This window comes from Bubalus bubalis, chromosome 3 (assembly GCF_019923935.1).
Source record: "Bubalus bubalis isolate 160015118507 breed Murrah chromosome 3, NDDB_SH_1, whole genome shotgun sequence".
Lineage (NCBI taxonomy): Eukaryota > Metazoa > Chordata > Mammalia > Artiodactyla > Bovidae > Bubalus > Bubalus bubalis.
The window spans coordinates 107585383-107602901 of NC_059159.1; the positions used below are offsets into that span (position 1 = coordinate 107585383).

General features: G+C 40.4%; 1 long non-coding RNA gene across 5 annotated transcripts in view; it reads right to left on the reverse strand.

The window, feature by feature from the left end:
* The window catches only part of LOC102398554, a 161094-nt gene that overhangs the window by 46216 nt on the left and 97359 nt on the right, over positions 1–17519 (reverse strand). The window lies entirely within an intron of this gene.

The following is a 17519-nucleotide window of genomic DNA, read 5'->3' on the forward strand; positions in this document are numbered from 1 at the left end:
AGCCTGTGCTCTGCAACAAGAGAAACCACCACAATGAGAAGCCCACGCAACACAACGAAGAGTAGCCCCCACTCACGACTAGAGAAAGCCTGTGCACAGCAACGAAGACCCAGAAAAACTAAATAAATTTAAAAAAGAAAATACATGGCTGACAAATAAGAACAAAAAAGATGCTCAACATCATCAGTCATTAGGGAAATGCAAATTAAAACTATAATGACATGCACATACACTAAATTGGCTTTTTGTAATTGACAATACCAAGTGCTGGTGAGAATGCAAAGTAATTCTGTCATACTTTGCTCTTGGAAATGCAAAATGGTACAGCCACTGTGGAAAAATTTGTCCATTTCTAATAAAGTAAATCATATACCCTTATATGACTCAGCAATTCAACTCCAAGTATTTACCGTAGAAAATTGAAAAGTTCTATTTTCATAAGCACTTTTATGTGGATACATATAACAGCTTTATAAATAATCACCAAACCCTGAAAACAACCCAAATGTCCCACAATGTGTAAATGGATAAATAAACTGTGGCTCATTCATACAATGAAATGACACACAGCAATAAAAAGAAAAAAATTACTGACACACTCAAAAATGTGGATGAATCTAAAAGGCATTATGCTGAGCGAAAGAAGCTAGACTCTAAAGGTCAATTACTGTATAAATTCATTTATATGACATTCTAGAAAAGGCTAAATGATAGGTTAAAAGAACAGGCCAGTGACTGCCAACTAAAATAGGGGTAGCATGAGGAAATTTGCTTCCCAGATGGCTCTAGTGGTAAAGAGCCCGCCTGCCAATGCAGGATACCCGGGTTCCATCCTTGGGTTGGGAAGATTCCCCTGGAGGAGGGCATGGCAACCCACTCGAGTATTCTTGCCTGGAGAATCCACTGGACAGAGGACCTGGCAGGCTACAGTCCATAGTGTTGCAAAGAGTTAGACAGGACTAAATATTAACATACTTAAAGGCAGAAATAGACAACAATACAATAATAGTAGAGAACTTCAACACCTCACTTTCACTGATGGATAGATCATAAAGATAGAAAATCTATAAGGTAACATTGGACTTAAACTACACATAAGACCAGATGGACTGGACATTTTCAGATCATTCTATCCAAAACCAGCTGTATACACATTTTTCTCAAATGCACAGTGAACATTCTCCAAGATATGTCATATGTTAGGCCACAAAATTAGAAAAGGTCAGTTTTCATTTCAATCCCAAAAAAAGGCAATGCCAAAGAATGCTCAAACTACCACACAATTGCATTCATCTCACACGGTAGGAAAGTAATGCTCAAAATTCTCCAAGCCAAGCTTCAACAGTACATGAACCAGGAACTTCTATATGTTCAAGCTGATTTTAGAAAAGGCAGAGGAACCAGAGATCAAATGGCCAACATCTGCTGGATCACCGAAAATGCAAGAGAGTTCCAAAAAAACATCTGCTTTATTGACTATGCCAAAGCCCTTGACTGTGTGGATCACCACAAACTGTGGAAAATACTGAAGGAGATGGGCATACCAGACCACCTGACCTGCCTCTTGAGAAATCTGTATGCAGGTCAGGAAGCAACAGTTAGAACCGGACATGAAACAACAGACTGGTTCCAAATAGGAAAAGGAGTACGTCAAGGCTGTATATTGTCACCCTGCTTATTTAACTTATATGCAGAATACATCATGAGAAATGCTGGGCTGGAGGAAGCACAAGCTGGAATCAAGATTGCTGGGAGAAATATCAATAACCTCAGATATGCAGCAGATGACACCACCCTTATGGCAGAAAGTGAAGAAGAACTAAAGAGCCTCTTGATGAAAGTGAAAGAGGACAGTGAAAAAGTTGGCATAAAGCTCAATATTCAGAAAACTAAAATCATGGCATTCAGTCCCATCACTTCATGGCAAATAGATGGAGAAACAGTGGAAACAGTGACAGACTTTATTTTGGGGGGCTCCAAAATCACTGCAGATGGTGATTGCAGCCATGAAATAAAAGGACGTTTACTCCGTGGAAGAAAAGCTATGACCAACCTTGACAGCATATTAAAAAGCAGAGACATTACTTTGCCAACAAACATCCGTCTAGTCAAGGCTATGTTTTTTCCATTAGTCATGTATGGATGTGAGAGTTGAACTTTAAAGAAAGCTGAGCACCGAAGAATTAATGCTTTTGAACTGTGGTGTTGGAGAAGACTCCTGAGAGTCCCTTGGACTGCAAGGAGATCCAACCAGTCCATCCTAAAGGAAATCAGTCCTGAATGTTCATTGGAAGGACTGATGTTTAAGCTGAAACTCCAATACTTTGGCCACCTGATGCAAAGAGCTGACTCATTTGAAAAAACCCTGCTGCTGGGAAAGGTTGAAGACAGGAGGAGAAGGGGACGACAGAGGATGAGACGGTTGGATGGCATCACCGACTCAATGGACATGAGTTTGAGTAAACTCTGGGAGTTAGTGATGGACAGGGAGGCCTGGCATTCTGCAGTCCATGGGGTCGCAAAGAGTCGGACACAACTGAGCAAATGAACTGTACTGAGGCCATAAAACAATTCAATAATTTTAAGACTGAAAAACTGTCATGCATCTTTTCCAATCACAGTGGTATGAAATTAGAAATCAATGAAAAGAAAACTGGAAAATTCTCAAAAACATGGAGATGAAACAATATGCTCCTGAACAACCAATGGATCAAATAAGAAATGAAGAGAAATCAAAAAATATCTTAAGACAAATGAAAATGAAAATAAAACATATCCGTGCTTATGGCATGCAGCAAAAGCAATTCCAAGCCAGACATTCACAGTGATAAGTGCCTACATTACGAAACAAAAAAGATCTTAAACAGCCTAACTTTATATCTTAAGGAACTAGAAAATTAAAAACTAAGCCCAAAGTTAGTAATAGGAAGGCAATAACAAAGATCAGAACAAAAATGAATGAAATAGAGACAAGAAAGACAAAAGAAAAGATCAATGAAACCAAAGGTAGTTTTTTGAAACAACGAATGAAACAGACAAACCTTTAGTTCAATTTTTCCAAGAAAAGAAAAAGAAGAGTCAAAAAAAAAAAAAAAAGATAAAATAGGAAATAAAAGAGGTATTACAACAAATACCATGGAAATGCAAAGGATCATAACACACTAGTATATATAATTGTATGCCAACAAATTACACACCCTAGAAAAAATGCATAAATTCCTAGAAACTTACAACCTACCAATACTGAATCATTAAGAAACAGGAAATTTAAACAGATCAATTACTAGTAAGGAGATTCTATCAGTATCCAAAAAACCCCCCAACAAAACAAAATTCCAAGCTTTTGTTCACTGGCTTTACTAATGAATTTGACCAAAAACTTAAAGAAAAATTTATACCAATCCTTCCCAAACTCTTCCCAATATATATAAGAGGAAGAAAAACACATTTATTTTATGATGTCAGCTTTAGCCTGATACCAAAACCAGTCAAGGACTCTACAAGCAAATTACAGGTAATATCCCTGATGAACAAAGAGCAAAAATCCTCAACAAAATATTAGCAAACCAAATTCAGCAGTATATTAAAAGTTTCATAATACCATGGTCAAGTGGGATTTATCCCGATGATGCAAAAATGGTTTGACATTCACAAACTGATATCATATACTACATTAACAAAATAAAGCATAAAGATGATATGATCTCAAGAAGTGCAGAAGAAGCAAATATTTTTCTTTTTTCAAATGAAAACTTCAATATCCATTTATGATAAGAGCTCTCAACAAAGTGAATATACAGGGATGTTACTGTTGGTTTGTAGCCATAGGAGTTTTCCAGGTAAAATTCAAAACAATCTTCCATTCATAGAGGGAAAGGAGAAATAAGAGACGAGATTGGTAGGCTGAAGCTTTAATAAGCAAGGGAACTTACATACTGTGCTTGTCTTGGACAGTCACAAGATGAGTTGATCTCCACACCTGCATGCCAGGATTCAAAAAGTTTATATTCAGGCCTTCAAGGAGTTTAGTCATGTATACAGGCCAGATGTTCTCAACAACACATTATTGTCTCAAGGCTCCATTCTTTAAATGGATCTTAGTGTAGAAACAATTGACAGTGTACGTTTCAAGGATGGGGGAAGAGAGGAGCCTCCAATTGCCTAGATCCAGTCCACAGGTCAGCCACAGTCATCTTGTCAACAACCATCTCCAATACTTAACTCAATGTATTAAAGGTCATATATGACAAGCCCACAGTTAACTCAAATGGTGATAAGCTGAAAAGTTTTCCTCTAAGATCAGGAACTGGACAAGAATGCCCATTCTCACCACTTTTATTCAACATAATATTGAAAGTCCTAACCAGGGCAGTTATGCAAGAAAAAGCAAAAAAGACATCTAAAATGGAAAGGAAGAAGTAAAGCTGATAGAATATTATATATAGAAAACCCTAATGACTCCACCAAAAAATTTTTTTTACGAATTCAGGAAAGCTGCAAGATCCTATAGTTCAGTTCAATTCAGTTGCTCAGTCATGTCCAACTCTTTGCTACCCTATGGACTGCAGCACACCAGGCTTCCTTGTCCATCACCAACTCCCAGAGCTTGCTCAAACTCATGTCCATCAAGTCGGTGATGCCATCCAACCACTTCATCCTCTGTCATCCCCTCCTCCTCCTGCCTTCAGTCTTTCCCAGCATCAGAGTCTTTTCCAATGAGTCAGTTCTTCGCATCAGGTGGCCAATGTATTGGAGCTTCTGCTTCAGCATCATTCCTTCCAATAAATTTTCAGGGTTGATTTCCTTTAGGATTGACTGGTTGGATCTCCTTGAAGTCCATGGAACTCTCAAGAGTCTTCTCCAGTACCACAGTTCAAAAGCATCAATTCTTCAGCGCTCAGCCTTCTTTATAGTCCAACTCTCACATCTGTACATGACTACTGGAAAAACTATAGCTTTGACTAGACAGACCTTTGTCAGCAAAGTGATGTCTCTGCTTTTCAATATGGTGTCTAAGTATGTCATAGCTTTTCTTCCAAGGAGCAAGCATCTTTTAATTTCATAGCTGCAGTCACTGTCTGCAGCAACTTTGGAGGCCAAGAAAATAAAATCTGTCACTGTTTCCATTGTTTCCCCATCCATTTGCCATGAAGTGATGGCCATGATCTTAGTTTTCTGAATGAAGTTTTAAGCCAGCTTTTCATTCTCCTCTTTCACATTCACCAAGAGACTCCTTAGTTCCTTTTCTCTTCCTACCATTAAAGTGGTATTATCTGCACATCTGAAGTTGTTGCTATTTCTCCTTGCAATCTTTATTCTAACTTGTGAGTCATCCAGCCCAGCATCTTGCATGATGTACTCTGCATATAAGTTAAATAAGCAGAGTGACAATATACAACCTTGTTGTACTCCTTTCCCAATTTTGAATCAGTTTGTTGTTCCATGTCCAGTTCTAACTGTTGCTTCTTGACCCACATACAGGTTTCTCAGAAGACAGGTAAGGCGGTGTGGTATTCCCTTCATTTTAAGAATTTTCCACAGTTTGTTGTCAGCCACAGTCACAGGCTTTAGAGTAGTCAATGAAACAGATGTTTTTGTGGAATTCCTTGCTTTTTCTATGATCCAGCAGATGTTGGCAATTTGATCTTTGGTTCCTCTGTCTTTTCTAAATCCAGCTTGTACCATCTGGAAGTTCTTGGTTCGTGAACTGCTGAAGCTTAGCTTGAAGGATTTTGAGCATAACCTTGCTAGCATGTGAAATGAGTGCAATTGTACAGTAGTTTGAACATTCTTTGGCGTTACCTTTCTTTGGGATTGGAATGAAAACTAACCTTTTCCAGTCCTGTGGCCACTGCTGAGTTTTCCAAATTTGCTGGTATATTGAGTGCAGCACTTTAGCACCAGCACCTTTTAGGATTTTAAATAGCTCAGCTAGAATTCCATCACCTCCACCAGCTTTGTTCATAGTAATGCTTCCTAAGGTCCACTTGATGTCACACTGCAGGATGTCTGGCTCTAGGTGAGTGACCACACAATTGCGGTTATCTGGGTCATTAGAAAATCAATATACAAATACAGTTGCATTTCTACACACTAACAAGGAACTATCAGGGGAAAAGAAAAAAAGAAAATAACCCCACTCACAATTGTAATAAAGAGAAAAAATACCTAGTAATCAATTTAACCCAGGAGATGAAAGACATGTACACTGAAAACTATAAGACACTGATGAAAGAAACTGAAGAAGACACAAACAAGTGGAAAGGTAGACCATGCCCACGCATTGTTATACCGTGCAGAGCAATCTACAGAATCAATGCAATCTCTGCTGAAGTGCTAATGGCATTTTTAAAACAGGACTAGAACAAACAATTCTAAAAGTATAGAATGACAAAAGACCACAAACAGCCAAAGCACTCTTGAGAAAGAAGGACATAGCTGGAGGTATCACACTTCTTGATTTCAAACTTTATTACAAAGCTATAGTAATCGAAACAGTATAGTATTTGCATAAAATTAACACATAGACTAATGGGACAAAATTGAGGGCCCAGGCATAAGTCTATGTATACATGTTCAATTCATTTATGACAAAGTAGTCAAAAACACACAGTGTGGGGAAAACAGTCTCTTCAATAAATGGTTTTGAGAAAACCAGACAGCCACATGCAAAAGAATGAAACTGGACTACTCTCTTAACATCAAATACACAAAAACCAAGTCATTTGGATTAAAGACTTGAATGTAAGACCTGAAGCCAGAAAACACCTAGAAAAAAACAAAGCGGGTAAGCTCCGTGACATCAGTCTTGGCAACATTTTTTTTTGGATTTCACACTAAAAGCAAAGGCAACAAAAACAAACATGTGGGACTACATCAAATTTAAAAATTTCTGGGGGTTATGTCAGCATTGTGACAGCATAAGATGCTCTTCCTTTCTTAAACAACTAATTATAAATCCATCCAGGAACAAAGGTGCCTTGGTGGAGAGTGTGGGACACAGTATCTGTCATATGCCAAGGATCCAGGAGGACTCTCACCCACTGGTGTATTCAAAAATAGATAGAACAATCATGGAAAAGGCTGTGGAGTGGGCAAACCTGCCTTACTTCCTTTCAGTGCAGTGGGGGAAAAAATATCTATAATATGCTGTCCCTGGTGGCTCAGACTGTAAAGAATCTTCCTGCAATATGGGAGACCTGGGTTCAATTCCTGGGTTGGGAAGATCCTCTGGAGGAGGGCATGGCAACCCACTCCAGTATGCTTGCCTGGAGAATCCAATGGACAGAGGAGCCTGGCAGGCTACAGTCCATGGGGTTGCAAAGAGTCAGACATGACTGAGCGACTAAGCACAGCACAGGGAAAATTTCCACAGGCTAAAGAATTCATAGAATTCCAGTCTGCCTGAGGAGAGATTCCAGCACACCATTGGAGTGGGTCAAATGGATCCCAGCCTTATCATGGCGAAGGGGCTTGCACAACTCAATGAATCTATGGGCCATGCCCTGCAGGGCCACCAAAGATGGACAGGTCATAGTAAAGAGTTCTGACAAAACGTGGCCCCCTGGAGGAGGAAATGACAAACCACTCCAGTATTCTTGCTGCAAGAACCCCATGAACCCTATGAAAGGCAGAAAGATATGACACTGGAAGATGAGCCCCATAGGTCAGTAGGTGTCTAATATGAGACTGGTGAAGAATGGAGGGCAATTACTAATAGCTCCAGAAAGAATGAAGTGGTCGGGCCAAAGCAAAAACGACGCTCAGTTGTGGATGTGTCTGGTGGTGAAAGTAAAGTCCAATGCTGTAAAGAACAACACTGCATAGGAACCTGAAATGTTTGGTCCATGAATCAAGGAATTGGATGTGGTTGAGCAGGAAAGGCAAGATTGAAAATAAAAATCTTAGGAATCCGTGAACTTAAATGGACAGGACTGGGCGAATTTAATTCAGATAACCATTATATCACTCCCGTGGGAAAAAAAAATCCCTTAGCAGAAATGGAGTAACCCCTCATAGTCAACAAAAGAATCCAAAATACAGTACTTGGGTGCAACCTCAAAACAACAGAATGATCTTGGTTCATTTCCAAGGAAGACCATTCAACATCACAGTAAACCAAGTCTATGCCCCAACCACTGATGCCGAAGCAACTGAAGTTGACTGGTTCTATGAAGACCTAGAACACCTTCTAGAACTAACACCAAAATAAAGATGTCCTTCTCATCATAGGGGATTGGATTGCAAAAGTAATAAGTCAAGAAATACCTGGAATAACAGGCAGGTTGGCATAGGAGTACAAAATGAAGTAGGGAAAAGGCTAACAGAGATTTGTCAAGAGAACGTGCTGGTCATAGCAAACACCCTTTTCCAACAACCCAAGAGATGACTCTATACACAGACATTACCAGATGGCCAATACCAAATCAGATTCTGTTCTTTGCAGCCAAAGATGGAGAAGCTCTATACTTTCAGGAAAAACAAGACCTGGAGCTGATTGTGGCTCAGATCATGAGCTCCTTATTGCAAAATTCAGGTTTAAATTGAAGTAGGGAAAACCACTAGGCCATTCAAGTATGACCTAAATCAAATTCCTTATGGGTATACAATGGAGATGATGAATAGATTCAAGGGATTAGATCTGGTAGACAGAGTGCCTGAAGAACTATGGACAGAAGTTTGTAACATTGTACAGGAGGCAGTGACAAAAACCATCCCAAAGAAATGCAAGAAGGCAAGGTGATTGAGGACACTGTACAAATAGCAGGGGAAAGAAGAGAAGTGAAAGGTAAGGGAGAAAGGGAAAGATATACCCAGCTGAATTCAGAGTTCCAGAGAAGAGCAAGGAGAAATAAAAAGGCCTCCTTAAGTGAACAATGCAAAGAAATGGAGAATAATAGAATGGGAAAAACTAGAGATCTCTTCAAGGAAATTAAAGATATCAAGGGAACATTTCATGCAAGAATGCATACAATAAAGAACAGAAATGGTAAGGACCAAATCAAAGAGAAGAATAAGAGATTAAAAAGAGGTTGCAAGTATACACAGTTCAGTTCAGTTCATTTGCTAAGTCGTGTCCAACTCTTTGTGACCCCGTGAATCGCAGCACGCAAGGCCTCTCTGTCCATCACCATCTCCTGGAGTTCACTCAAACTCACATCCATCGAGTCGGTGATGCCATCCAGCCATCTCATCCTCTGTCGTCCCCTTTTCCTCCTGCCCCCAATCCCTCCCAGCATCAGAGTCTTTTCCAATGAGTCAACTCTTCGCATGAGGTGGCCAAAGTACTGGAGTTTCAGCTTTAGCATCATTCCTTCCAAAGAACACCCAGGGCTGATCTCCTTCAGAATGGACTGGTTGGATCTCCTTGCAGTCCAAGGGACTTGCAAGAGTCTTCTCCAACACCACAGTTCAAAAGCATCAATTCTTCGGCGCTCAGCTTTTTTCACAGTCCAACTCTCGCATCCATACCTGACCACTGGAAAAACCATAGCCTTGACTAGACGGACCTTTGTTGGCAAAGTAATGTCTCTGCTTTTGAATATGCTATCTAGGTTGGTCATAACTTTTCTTCCAAGAGGATCTATAGAAAAAAACTCTTAATGACCTGAATAACCACAGCCAGACATGCTGTAGTGTGAAGCGGGCCTTACAAACATTACTATGAACAATGCTAGTGGAGGTGATGGAATTCCAGCTGACCTATTTAAAATCCTAATAGATGCTGCTAAAAAAGGGCTGCACTCAATAGGCCAGAAAATTTGGAAAACTCAGCAGTGGCCACAGGATTGGAAAAGGTCGATTTTCATTCCAATCCCGAAGAAGGGAAACTCCAAAGAATGTTCAAACTATTGTACAGTTGCACTCATTTCATATGCTAGCAAGGTTATGCTTAAAATCCTTCAAGCTAGGCTTCAACAGTATGTGAACCAAGAACTTCCAAATGTACAAGGTGGATTTAGAAAAGGGAGAGGAACCAGAGATCAAATTGCCAACATCTGCTGGATCATAGAAAAAGCAAGGGAATTCCACAAAAACATCTATTTCTGCTTCATTGACCATGTTAAAGCCTTTACTATATGGTTCACAACAAACCGTGGAAAATTCCTAAAATAGATGGGAATACCAGACCACCTTACCTGTCTCCTGAGAAACCTGTATGCATGTCAAGAAGCAACAGAACCAGACATGGAACAACATACTGGTTCAAAATTGGGAAAGAAGTATAACAAGGATGTATATTGTTACCCTGCTTAAGTTATATGCAGAGTACATCATGCGAAATGCTAGTCTGGATGAATCACAACCTGAAATAAAGATTGCAAGGAGAAATACCAACACCCTCACATATACAGATCATATCACAGTAATGGCAGAAAGTAAAGAGGAACTAAGGAGCCTCTTGATGAAGGTGAAAGAGAAGACTGAAAAAGCTGGCTTAAAACTCAATATGAAAAAAGAAAACTAAAATTATGGCATCTGGTCCTATCACTTCATGGCAAACAGAAGGGGAAAAAGTGGAAGCAGTGACTGATTTTATTATCTTGGGCTCCAAACTCACTGTTGATGGTGACGGCAGCCATGAAATTAAAAGATACTTGCTCCTTGAAAGAAAAGCTATGACAAAACTAGACAATATATTAAAAAGCAGAGACATCATCTTGCCAACAAAGGTCTGGCTTTTCTAGTGAAAGTGAAGTCACTCAGTCATATCCAACTCTTTGTGACCCCATGGACTGTAGTATACTGCGCTCCTCCATCCATGGGATTTTCCAGGCAAGAGTACTGGAGTGAGTTACCATTTCCTTCTCCAGAGAATCTTCTCAACCCAGGGATCTATCCCAGGTCTCCCGCATTGTAGGCAGACGCTTTACCATCTGAGCCACCAGGGAAGTCATGTACAAATGTGAGTAGGACCATAAAGAAAGCTGAGCACTGAGGAATTGATGCTTTACAATTGTGGTAATGCAGAAGACTCTTGAGAGTCCCTTGGACTATAAGTAGATCAAACCAGTCAATCCTAAACAAAAACAACCCTGAATGTTCACTGGAAGGACTGATGCTGAAGCTGAAGCTCCAATACTTTGGCTACCTGATACGAAGAGCCAACTCATTGGAAAATACCCTGATGCTGGGAAAAATCAAAGGCAAAAGGAGAAGGGGGTGGCAGAGGATGAGATGATTAGATAACATCAGCGACTCAATGGACATGAATTTGAGCAAACTCTGGGAGATAATGGAGGACAGAGGACCCTGGCACAGGGTTGTAGTCCATGGGGTCCCAAAGAGTCAGAAAATACTTAGCAACTGAACAACCACAGCTGGAGTGTGAAGGTTACAAATGTGAACATAACGAAGAGGAGAAGCACCTCTGCAAAACCTTCCTCCTCAACAGCAACACCATATAGGGATAACTGTCTGGCAATAATGGAGACCTCTCCTCTGATGGAGGTGCAAAGTGGTCAATGCCTGCTCAGCTATCTCAGTTGTGTGGGTCATGGATGGAGAAACCCTTTTCTCTCCAGTAATAGAGTTTCGAGGTGGGACCTCCATAACTAGAGGGAGTAAGGACAAAGTTTAAGAAACTGAGAAGAATGTCAAGGGGACATAGTTCCTCCTTCTGCTTCAGAACTTCAGCATGAAGTCCACCTGTAAGCTCTAGGAGTACCCCAACCTGAAGATCTCCCCACTGGGTCCATGGTGTTCCCAATACCCTAAGTGCTAAGCCTATGCCTCCACCCACTCTGCTGTCACATGCTTGTGCATCCTCCCAAGTGAAGCCATGAGAGTAGGTCCAGTAACTGGACTGCTCTCAGAAAAGCAGACAAGCGTCTGTGGGCTAGTGAGAAAACAAGCTAGAGTTACAGTGCCTTCCCCTGGAAAACGAAAGAGAGATTTTCTGCAGGCAGCCTGGTGAAACATAAGAATTCTGCCACAAGAGGGAGCAAGAAGAGTGGGGGCAAGTCTACCCATTCAAAAGCGGAGAAAACACCAGGCATACCACCACCAGTGAACAGTACCCCATCTGAAGGCAACCAATACAGACTTGAGGAGGTGTCTGCTACTTCAAACCTGAAAACAGCAAGGAACACAAAATAAAAGAAATGTTTTATCCCCCAAGATATCTATCATTCTGCAACAACAAAGCTCAAAGGAACAAACATCATAATCTAGCTGAATTCCAAAGAATTCCAAACAGCTGTTTTGAAGAAATTCAGTGAGCTACAAGAAATCTCATAATGACAACTAAGTAAAGTCTTAAAAAAAAAAAAAAAAAGGATCACAATGAGTTCTTTACCAAAGAGAGAGAAATGTTGAAAAAGGAACCAAACAGAAATTGTGGAGTTGCATAATTTAGTGAATGAGATACAAAATGCAGTAGAGAGCATCTGCAGTAAAGCAGATGGAAGACAGAATAAGTGACTCAGAGGATAAATAAGTTTGAAATAATACAAAACAGAAAAAAGAATAGTACACATTGAAAAAAGCCTGCATAATCTATGGGAATCTGTCAAAAAAATCAGAATAATTGGGGTTCCAGAAGAAGAGAGGAAAGAGTGTATAGATAGCTTCCTTAAAAAACAGTAGCTGAGAACTCGGAAACCTGGCAACACACAAGTTCATAAAGCTAATAAATCACCCTGTTACCTCAACGCCTAAGACTTTCTCCAAGACACATCTTAATGAAACTATCAATAAAGAACCCTAATGGCAGTCAGGGGTGGGGTGGGGTAGGGAAAGTAGTAATGCACAAAGAAGTCCCCATTGGGTTATCAAAAAATCTCTCAGCAGAAATTTTACAAGCCAGGAGAGAATGAAATAATATATTCAAAGTGTTGAAAGAAAAAATGCCAAAAATCCTCTATTTGGCAAAGTTATTCCTTAGATATGAATAAGAAATAGATTTTCTCATACAAACAAAAGCTGATAGAGTTACTGCTAGACCTGCTGTGCAGGAAATGGTATAGGAGTTCTTCAGACTGAAATGAAATGACTACAGTAATCAGTAACATTAAAATAAAAAAGAACAAAATACATTGGTAAAGGTGAACATACAGATTTAGAAAACTCTAATTCTATAATAGGATGATGAACCATTTAAATTCAAATGTTAACAGCTTAACTATAAGTTAAAGAGTATCAAAAATATACTATACCTGGTTAGTGAATATATGATGTAAAACGAGGCAACGATGACATCAAAAATATAAAGGGAGAGAGTAAAAGGGTGTATCATTTTTGTAGGTGATCAAAGACAAATTGCTGTCATTATAAAATGGCTGTTTTATCTAGAAGATCTGTTATGTAAGCCTCATAATAACCACACAACAAAAATCTAGAGTAGATTCACAACAGGAGAAAGGATTTGTGGGGAGGGGAACAAAGCATACCATCATAAAAAATCAGCAACTTACAAACGTAGGCAGAAACAGCAGGAAAAAAAAAGAAATACAAAGCAACCAGAATGCAATCAATAAAGTACCACTATTAAATCCTTACATATTAATAATTATTCTAAATAGAAGTGAAACTGAATTCACCTCAAAAGACACATATGGCTAGGTGGATCAAAAAAAAAAAAAGAAAGACCCAACTATATACCACCTACAAGATCTACTCACTTCAGTTTTAAGGACATGTATACATTCCAAGGAGAAGGAAATGGCAACCCACTCCAGTGTTCTTGCCTGGAGGATCCCAGGGATGGGGGAGCCTGGTGGGCTGCCGTCTATGGGGTCACACAGAGTCGGACACGACTGAAGCGACTTAGCAGCAGCAGCATATGTTCCAAGTATATAGGAATGAATGAAGATATTCCATGCAAGTGGAAACCAAGAAAAAGAAGGATTACTATATTTATATCAAACAAAACAGACTTTTATTCAAAAGTTTAAAAAGACAAAAAGGTCACTATACAATGATAAAGGGATCAATTCATCAAAATGATATATTTTTAAAATATATATATACACCTGAAATGGGAGCACACAAATATATTAAGCAAATATTAACAACCTAAAGGGAGAAATAGGTAACAATACAGCAATCGTAGGCTACTTCAATACCCTCGCTTTTAGCAATGAATAGATCACTCAAAAAATATAAAAAACCAACAAGGACTTCCTGGGTGGTCCAGGGGTTAAGAATCCACCAGCCAATGCAGAAGATAAGGGTTCAATTCCTGGTCCAGGAAGATTCCATATTTTGGGGGGTACCTAAGGCAAGCACCACAACTACTGAAGCCCACTGTGCCCTGGAGCCCACACTCCACAACAAGAGAAGCCAGCACATTGAGAAGCTCGTGTACTGCAACTAGAGAAAGCCCCAGTGCAGCCAAAAAATAACCCAAAAATGAACCAAGAAAGAGAACCAACAAGGAGGACTTGAGCCATATGTTAGACCAAATAAACCTAATAGACATATATAGAACATCCCATCTAACAAGAGCAGAATAACACTTTCTCAAGTGTGCCCAGAATATTCACCAGTACAGATCACGTGACAGACACAAAACAAGTTTCAGCAAATTTAAGAGGATTGAAATCATACCAAGTATCTTTTCTGACCACAATGGTATGAAACAAGAAATCAACAAGAAGAAAGCTAGAGAATCTATTCCTTACCTTGTTAACAAATCCTTTGAACCTGACTCGAAAGTAAAAACTCTTGGCAAAACAACAGCCTTACCTAATTTAGGTCCCATTGAGCTGTACACACCCTGGGCCCTGTCCTGCCAGGGCACAGAAGTTGATTCACAGTCCCATCTATGGGCTGAGCATAGTACCCGGTCCCAGCGACATAGTAAGTATGACCAGAGAAATCAGGAAACTGCAGAGTCCACCTTACAGCCTGGCTCAGGTAGGGGGCCAAGCCAGCAGTCCTCGCCAGCTGCTCTCAGCCACCTCGTACCACTTCGGAGTTCAGGCACAAGCCCCAACCAAGAGGAGCCCCAGAGAGTAATTCCCCACCTACCGAAGGATGTTACTAGCAGACACGTCCAGCTACTGAAACTCAGCGAACTGCTGGGCCAAAATGAACCTGTTAAGTCTGGAAGAGGAGACCACTTACTCAAATACACAGATATCAACATAAGGAAACAAGGATCATGAAAAATCAGGGAAACATGTCACCAAGAGAAACTCATAAATCTCCAAGAACTGACCCTGAAGAAATGGACATCTGTGAACTGTCAGACAAAGAATTCAGAGTAATACTCTTTATAAAAATTTTTTATTTTACTAATTTAAGAAAAAATATTTGGCCACACACACAGCATGTGGGATCTTAGTTCCCCAGCCAGGGATGGAACCTGTGCCTCCTGCAGTGGCAAGCAAAGAATCTTAACCACCCCTGCTAGGGATACTCTTAAAAGTGATACCCTTAAAAGAAGTTTAGTGAACTGCAGGAACACACAGACAACTAAAGAAAATTGGGAAAAACGTGCATGAACAAAAGAAGGCTGACAAAGAAATAGAAGGCATAAAAAATTGAAATCCAATAGTTGAAAAACAGAAAGCTTCAAAAGCAGACTCAACCATACTTCCCTGGTGATCCAGTGGTTAAGAATCCATCTTCCAGGCAGGGGACGTGGGTCTGATCCCTGGGAAGATTCCACATGCTGTGGGGCAACTAAACCCACAATTACTGAGCCTGTGCTCTACAGCCCGAGAGCCACAACTATCGAGCCCACGTGCTGCAGCTGCTGCAGCCCACTGCACCCTAAGCCTGCTCACTATACCAAAGGAAGCCAGCGCAATGAGAAGCCCGTGTACTGCAACTCGAGTTTCTTGCGACAACTGGAGAAAGCCTGTTTGCAGCAACAAAGACCCAGCACAGCCAGGAATAAATATTTTTTAAAAAAACTAAAAAAAAAAAAAAAAAAAAAGTACACTCAACTACGTGTAGGTGAGAATTAATGACCTAGAAGACAGGATATTTGAAATTACCAATCAGAGGGGCAAAACAAAAAAGAATGACGAGTAAAGAGAAAAAGGGGGATGGGATAAACTGGGATAAATGGGACTGACATATATACACTGGGGTTCCCTAGTGGCTCAGTTGGTAAAGAATCTGCCTGCAACGCAGGAGACTTGGGTTCAATTCCTGGGTTGGAAAGATCCCCTGGAGAAGGAAATGGCAACCCACTGCAGTACTTTTGCCTGAAGAATTCTATGGACAGAGAAGCCAGGCAGGCTACAGTCCATGGGATCACAAAAATTGGACACAACTGTGCAACTTCCTTTTTTTATATACACGCCTATGTATAAAATAGATAACTAAGGAGAACCTACTATATAGCACAGGGAGCTCTACTGAATGTTGAGTTCAGTTGCTCGGTCATGTCCGACTCTGTGACCCCATGGACTGCAGCACACCAGGCCTCCCTGTCCATCACCAACTCACCAAGCTTACTTAAACTCATATCCATTAAGCCAGTGATGCCATCCAACCATCTCATCCTCTGTTGTCCCCTTCTCCTCCTGCCTTCAATCTTTCCCAGCATTAGGGTCTTTTCAAATCAGTCAGCTCTTCGTATCAGGTGGCCAAAGTTTTGGAGTTTCAGCTTCAACATCAGTCCTTCCAATGAACATTCAGGACTGATTTCCTTTAGGATGGACTGATTGGATCTCCTTGCAGTCCAAGGGACTCTCAAGAGTCTTCTCCAACACCACAGTTCAAAAGCATCAGTTCTTTGGCACTCAGCTTTCTTTATAATCCAACTCTCTCATCCATACATGACTACTGGAAAAACCATAGCTTTGACTAGACAGGCCTTTATTGGCAAAGTAATGTCTCTGCTTTTTAATATGCTGTCAAGGTTAGTCATAGTTTTTCTTCCAAGGAGCAAGCATCTTTTAATTTCATGGCTACAGTCACCATCTGCAGTGATTCTGGAGCCCCCAAAAATAAAGTCAGCCACTGTTTCTACTGTTTCCCCATTTATTTGCCATGAACTAATGGGACCAGATGCCATGATCTTAGTTTTCTGAATGCTGAGTTTCAAGCCAACTTTTTGACTCTCCTCTTTCACTTTCATCAAGAGGCTCTTTAGTTCTTTGCTTTCTGCCATAAGGGTAGTGTCATCTGCATATCTGAGGTTATTGATATTTCTCCTGGCAATCTTGATTCCAGCTTGTGCTTCATCCAGTCCAGCGTTTCTCATGATGTACTCTGCATATAAGTTAAATAAGCAGGGTGACAATATACAGCCTTGACGTACTCCTTTCCCAATTTGGAACCAGTCTGTTTCACGTCCAGTTCTAACTGTTGCTTCTTGACCTGCAAACAGATTTCTCAGGAGGCAGGTAAAGTGGTCTGGTATTCCCATCTCTTTCAGAATTTTCCACGGTTTATTGTGATCTACACAGTCAAAGGCTTTGGCATAGTCAATAAAGCAGAAGTATATTTTTTCTGGAACTCTCTTGCTTTTACGATGATCCAGTGGATGTTGGCAATTTGATCTCTGGTTCCTAGGCCTTTTCTCGGAGAAGGCAATGGCACCCCACTCCAGTACTCTT